The 6,000-nt window shown below is 38.4% G+C and overlaps 1 pseudogene; it reads left to right on the top strand.

Annotated features, from left to right (window-relative positions):
- Nucleotides 1-1,441: 1,441 nt before the first annotated feature.
- LOC108407149 (olfactory receptor 6C2-like) lies at nucleotides 1,442-2,381 on the top strand (annotated as a pseudogene).
- Nucleotides 2,382-6,000: the final 3,619 nt, after the last annotated feature.

The raw sequence follows: 6,000 nt of genomic DNA, 5'->3' as shown, positions 1-6,000 counted from the left end.
ATTAACCAGATCTTCTTTTACAGGATGGATACCTGAGAGCAGCTGCTTAAAATATGAATGTCGGTGAGGGTAAGTTTGGGCACGAAAGTGAGGGGAATTTCCTGATCACCCATCAAATGAAATTCCTGAGGGAGTCTTTAAATTCCTGGGAATGTCAGTTTGGAAATTCAATGAGGTAGTTAGGATACTTTAAAATGTATTTACAAAGATCGCTTCATATGTGTACCCTTGTTTCTGGATGTTGCTTGGCAAGATGCATATTCTTAAAGTCAAAGAACAGAAGCAGCAGGGCTAGGGAGCTGGTTGCTAAAATTGTGGGGAGAAATGTTTTGAGGAGAGAGGCAGCAGAAATTGTTCCAAGAGGTCACTAACATATACCCCGGCGCTGATTCTGACTGCTGCTCTGCAAAGAGAGGAGGATTGGTCAGGGGGCGCCGAGAGCAGATGCCACAGAGCCTCCCTCTGGGCCCTGCCCACACCACGGAGCCCCACTAGCCCCACTAGGACTCAGGCTGGCTGATGATCAGGTTCCAGAAATGAAAAGTTCTGCCTGAGCACTCCCCAAATCTGGTTTAGAAATACCTTCATTTGTCTAGATACACGTGAAAAAAACAGATGCATCCTTGTATTTTAAATGTTTTCTCTTCCTATTTAGAGATAATTTGAAGTACAAAGAGAAGAACTAACACTTTTAAATGAATGTGCCGCTGTCAAAATTAGCATAACTTAAAAAGTTCAATGTGAAATACTAATGAAGCATTCTTCCAAACCCATTGAATAGACAAAAGTAAGAAAGAAATATAATGTAAACTGTGGTATTTGATGTCTCCATGTGGGTCCATCAATTTTAACAAATGCACTACTTTGGTGAGAGTGCTGACATCAAGGGTAGGCTGCACATGTGTGGACAGGAGGGATATGGGGAATCTCTGTATACAACCATTAATTTTGTTGTGGTCATAAAACTGTTCCAAAAAATCGTTGTACAACACACAAAAATACTATTTAACAGATCCTTTCTGATTTTGAAAATGGAGCATTTTAGTATAGTGTGTAAAAGCAAAGAAAGATGAGAAGGGGAGAAGAAAAGTTCAAAAATGACTATTTCCTCCAGGATAAGGACCCTAAGATCTGTACCACAAGACAATAATCTTGAGAAACTGCAAATTACACATATGATTTATGTTTTGTTTGGCTTTTATTTGACATTTTTGTAAATGTTCTTGCTAATCAGAGAATTGTAAGATAAGATCTTAGATATTTCCTGTAGCTGCCTCCTGGTAAGATGTCAGAGGCACTGCTGTTAACAATTGGCCAGTAAGGAAAAGAAGGAAGTGTGTGTGAGCTGCTTGCCCGGTGTTTGCATCCAGGTTCCAGGGCCAGCTTCCTGCGACACTTCTCTCTTCAGGTGGAATCGCTCTTGACTTGGCACAAGGCAGTGATGAGGAATCACACAGCAATAACCACATTCATCCTGCTGGGATTGAAATGATGACCCAAAACTACAGGTCTTGCTCTTTGTATTTTTGTTTATCACCTACCTACTGAGTGTGGCTGGGAACCTCACCATTATCACCCTCACACTGTGGGATTCCCAACTTAAAACTCCCTGTATTTTTTTCCTCCAAAATTTCTCTTTCTTAGAAGTTTCATTCACCACTGTCTGTATCCCCAGATTCCTGTACGCCATGATATCTGGAGACAATACAGTTACCTATAATGCTTGTGCCACCCAGATATTTTTTGTTGTCCTCCTTGTAGCAACAGAATTTTTTCTAATTGCCACCATGTCCTATGACCACTACGTGGCCATCTGTAAGCCCCTGCATTACATGAGCATCATGAACAGCAGAGTCTGCACTACACTCGTTCTCTGCTGTTGGATAGCAGGCCTGTTACTCATCCTCCCACCCCTTGGCTTGGGCCTCCAGCTGGAATTCTGTGACTCGAATATGATTGATCATTTCGTCTGTGACACATCTCCTATTTTAAAGATAACCTGCTCAGACACAGCATTAATAGAGAAAATTGTCTTGAGTTTCGCTGTGCTGGCACTCATTACTACCTTGGTGTGTGTCGTCCTCTCCTACACATACATCACCAAGACCATTCTCAGATTCCCTTCTGCCCAGCAAAGGAAGAAGGCCTTTTCCACCTGCTCCTCCAACACGGTTGTGGTTTCCATCAGTTATGGCAGCTGCATCTTCATCTACATCAAGCCCTCAGCAAAGGAAGGAGCAGCTATTAATAAAGCGGTGTCTGTACTCACTACGTCCGTTGCCCCTTTGCTTAATCCATTCATTTACACACTTTGAATGAAACAAGTGAAAGATGCCTTCAAAGACATAGTGAAATGGATTGGTTTTCCCACCAAGAAATAAGAGATTATTCATGGTTTTTGTGACTAAGTTAAATTAAATTTAAATATGAATAATCCATAAACAACATTCATGACTTTGGCAAATAAAGGGTTTCTTAGTATTCTGTAGATTTATCAACATAATTTTCCACCCAAAACATTTGCCTTTATAATCCAAATGCCAAAGTCAAGGTATTTATATCTCTTTTTTTTAAGTTGATATTTTTCAGAATAGTTTCTACTATAAATTCATGTTCCATATACCTGAGTCCCAAAATGCTCAATGTCAGAGAAGGGAAATGCTAAGAAATGAAGTACAACCTCTGGCTATGTCGTCTCCTTGAGATATGGATTATTAATGCCCAGAGACTATTTCTCACTTGTTGGGAATAGATGAAAGCACATTCTATTGTTCAGGAAGAATGCAAGAATCTTTACCAAATCTTGAAAAGTGATCTAATAGAAAAGTGTGCACTTAGAGGTATTCCTTATTAAAATATGTCCATTTTTCAAGAATGAGCAGGTGTTAATGTGACAATTTAAAAATCATTGAAGATAACTATGTTCTTTCTTTAAAACCATTTAATCCACAAAAAAATGTTCCTATTGGCACTTCTGGAAATTATGTGAGTGCACTTTATCCTGAAATATGATTACAACAGAAAACAATAAACAATACTTCCAAGTACAGTATGCCTTCTGTTGCCATTCCCATTGGTGGTGTTTAGACATAGCATATGACAATTCCAACTTTACCTCAGTTAAGAAAAGAAGAATGTTAAAGATTAGTGGGATTGTTCAAAACATCATAAAAGGTAATAATTCAAGAAGGAAATTTTGTTAGGCATTTAGGTGACTATTGAAGATAAAATTCAGGTATAGTGTGAAAAACTGACAGAGAAAGGGAAGAGATGTGGAAAAACAAGTGATTGTCTTGCAAGGACCATGAACTGAATATGTGGAATTCTTTCTATTAAATGTTAAAAACAGTCTTTTTATTCTTTGCATGTTCTATAATGGTGAAAGTAAACTTTTGTGCTCACAGTACATTAAGAACTACTACATTTATTAAACATCATCCAGTTACAATGTACCTTTTATTTTATATTTTCAGTTGTTCCCACAAAGTAATGTCCAGAGTATGAGGGAAAATAGGAATCCAGTCTCCAAGTCCTTTATTAATAGCTCACTTAAAATTTCTAAAAACATCAACAAACCTCCAAACAATTGCTAGCTTCTCTTCTGGTAATTTAAACGTGCTTCTATTAGATGTATGTATTTACTTAGTAGTTTGGTTGACCACTCCACCTGAGTTGTGAATCCTCAGCAAGACGAGTTTGTCTATGAATCTCTTGTTTGTTTTGGAAAGATTCATAAGAATATCCTGCCCACTTCATGAACCAAGTGTATGTCAATAGGACCAATAATGGAAATTCAGTAGGCTGATGAAAGACAATCTTCAAAATCTGTTTTACATAATGAGATATTCTCCTCCTGTTCACCTACTTGGCAAGAGGGAATGCAGAAAGGTGGCATTGTGTCAGGTGTCTGGAGCTATATAATTACTGCATCAAATACCTGAGCTCACTCTTGGACTCTAGTTCATAAACATGACTCAAATATTACTGAAACTGATCATGGCTTTTCACTTTGCCTGGATTAAACAAATGAAAATATTCAAAATTTTGTCAAACTTCATTTTATATGTGGGGTAGAAGAATTTCCCATAAAAGGGAAAATTTTTACTCTACCCTACTCTCTCTCAGCTCTTCCTCCTAGGTCTCCTGCTTCAGTCACTAAGTCTTAGCACTTTCTTCCATCAAAAAGATAGTACTTAACATCTCACATTGCTGTCATTGTTCTAATCTAAAATGTTATATTTCAATCAGAATTATCTTGACAGCTGCCTAATAATATTCTATTTCTAATCTCTTCTCCATATTATTTATCTTAAACAATATCACAATTAATATTATGCCAAACACTATTTTAATGAGTTCACTACTTGCTTGAAGTCTTCCAGAAACTTCGAGTTCTTAAAATTTAAATTCATCCTCTCAACAGTCAGAAATGCCCAAAATCTGTGTTCAGCTTCATTAATCCAAACACTCTCTACAGTTCTTTGACAGTAAACCTATTGTGAAACTAAGCTTTTTCATATGATAGTCACTCACTTGAAATGTCCTTCAGTCTCCCCTTTTCAAACTCTATTTACACCCTGTTCAAATATATGCCCTTTTTCAGAGCCTAAAATCTATCCTCTATTTACCTTCCCTCATCCTCTTTGCCAAAAATGATTTCCTATTTCTATAAATTCCTATTGGTATTATTGATAATTCCACATACTTTGTCATTACCCACATCTGGTTTGCACTGATTTCTGTATATATTAATATTCCTCTATAAAATTCTCCAAGTCCAAATGTTTTTGACAAAGGAAGCATTTAAAAATGTTCTTGATAATAGATACCAGTTTCTCACCTCAGTATTAGTTGTCAACTGTAGAAACAGATTTGATTGCATGACCAGAATTCTGGTTATAAGACGTCCCACGTAGTTCAATAAAATACGGATTGTGAAAGCTTTAAATATTTGTAAAGTATTTCCTCATTATACTCCTTAATTTTTCTCCAACAATTCTAATGAAATCACATCCTCCCTTCCTAATTACATACAACCTAATTGGGTATCGCCTAGACCTCACGCTACAATTGCTCACACTATATCATTTGCTTCCATCCAAGATCTGTCATCATTCTTTCATCTACTCACTCAATAATCATTGAATAACTACTATGTATCAGGGACTGTTTCATAAACAGATAGACAGAGCAAGGTTTCTGGATTCAAGGAGTTTGTATTTCACTTTAGGAAAGTGTGGGTATATTTGCAGTATTTCCAGGATCATTCGCCTGGCCTTAGTCTATCTCCATATCAATAGGTGATTACAATGGGCAGGGAGGGAATAATTGGACTGCAGAGGTTGGGTGGATCCTGTATTGCACCTGTGTTGTGAGCGACATGGGCAAGCAGAAGTGAACAAAAGCTTGTAGGCGATAAATTGGCTTCCCCACTTTATTCTCCTTTTGACTTTGGCTTCAAAGTTAATTTACCTTGGCCTGGGAACTTATTTCCTCCTTGGAGTTACATCTGGAGGTAGTTGGCAAGAACTTTGAATCCCAAATCTGTCTTCATGGGTGGAAACCTTGTGTTGCTGCCCCTAGAGAAGGTGGAGAGATACCTGGAAACCCCCATGTTGATGGCAGGTAGGCCCCAAGTGCTGCAGCAGTGGACGGTATGGCCTCTCCAGGAAGTCTCATAATCATGGGCTTCCACTTGGGGAGCACATTGGTCTAAGGTTAAGCACTTCCTAGATGGTTGGGCCTTCCTCAAAGTTAGGGAAGGGTGGAAACACCAGAAGCTGTGGAGTTAGCCCTCCATGAGATAGAAGACTGCTTTTGGGTCCTGAGTGGGGGTGTAGCATCTGGGATTGTGGGATGTTTGTTTCTCAAGATAGTGGAAAGGATTATCGAGGAGATGGACAAACTTTGGCAGGAGAGGGAAACACTTCAGCATTGCTTAAAGGAGCTTGGTAATGACCTATGGGACACCTTTATTCAGAAGACAGGTCATGCTCTTGG

Source organism: Manis javanica, chromosome 10, assembly GCF_040802235.1.
Source record: "Manis javanica isolate MJ-LG chromosome 10, MJ_LKY, whole genome shotgun sequence".
In the NCBI taxonomy this organism is placed as follows: domain Eukaryota; kingdom Metazoa; phylum Chordata; class Mammalia; order Pholidota; family Manidae; genus Manis; species Manis javanica.
Note: the sequence above shows the minus strand (reverse complement) of the source record. Positions and strands in the feature narration are given on the sequence as shown.